Source organism: Triticum aestivum, chromosome 6B (assembly GCF_018294505.1).
Source record: "Triticum aestivum cultivar Chinese Spring chromosome 6B, IWGSC CS RefSeq v2.1, whole genome shotgun sequence".
Taxonomy (NCBI): domain Eukaryota; kingdom Viridiplantae; phylum Streptophyta; class Magnoliopsida; order Poales; family Poaceae; genus Triticum; species Triticum aestivum.
In genome coordinates this window covers 628,844,837-628,845,717 of record NC_057810.1, presented here as the reverse complement: position 1 = coordinate 628,845,717, position 881 = coordinate 628,844,837, and positions in this window count along the sequence as shown.

Below are 881 nucleotides of genomic sequence, written 5' to 3'. Positions count from 1 at the left end.
CGGCACCTGGAGGGGGGAAACGGACGCGTCGGGTCTACATGGAGTGGATGTAGCTCTGGGTTTGGCCCGGATGTTGCTCCAAAGTGTTCCTCTGGGCCGACCTAACACAACCGGGTGGAGAGGTCCACTGGTCAAAGCCCGTCCGTGCAAAGTCAAAGGGCTAGATCCCGTGGTCAAACGCTACAGGGTTAGCCGGGACGGGGGCCCTGGGGGGTAGCAATGCCACCGGAGCGTCGTACCGGGCCCTCATACATGCGGGGTGGTGTTGTGGCATGTCCGAAGAGGCGGCACGCGTCTCCAGGTTGTGGCCCCCCTCACGGACGGCAATGAAACAGTAGTAGACGTTCTGCGGTAACGATGCAGCGTGAATATTGTTAAATACTTGGAGCGCGATAAAATCATGAGTTTTTTACACAACGTGGGCACATGTGCTATAGGACTGATGGTAATTTTTCATAATTTTTTGTGATGGAGAAGTATCTGAACACTTCCCTCTACGCGGATTGCTCTTCGCACGTCTACGACTGTGGCCGGCGGCCTCCGGGGGCTAGCATACCGTCAAATCTTGCGTAGGCGGCCTTTCACAAATTTGGAAGTGTTGAGGCGGTTGCAAACGCCCAGCACGCGTCTCCGGGGTGTGCCCCCCCCCTCACGGACGCCGCCGCCGCCGGCACCTGGAGGGGGGAAACGGACGCGTCGGGTCTACACGGAGTGGTTGTAGCTGTGGGTTTGGCCCGGATGTTGCTCCAAAGTGTTCCTCTGGGCCGACCTAACACAACCGGGTGGAGAGGTCCACTGGTCAAAGCCCGTCCGTGCAAAGTCAAAGGGCTAGATCCCGTGGTCAAACGCTACAGGGTTAGCCGGGACGGGGGCCCTGGGGG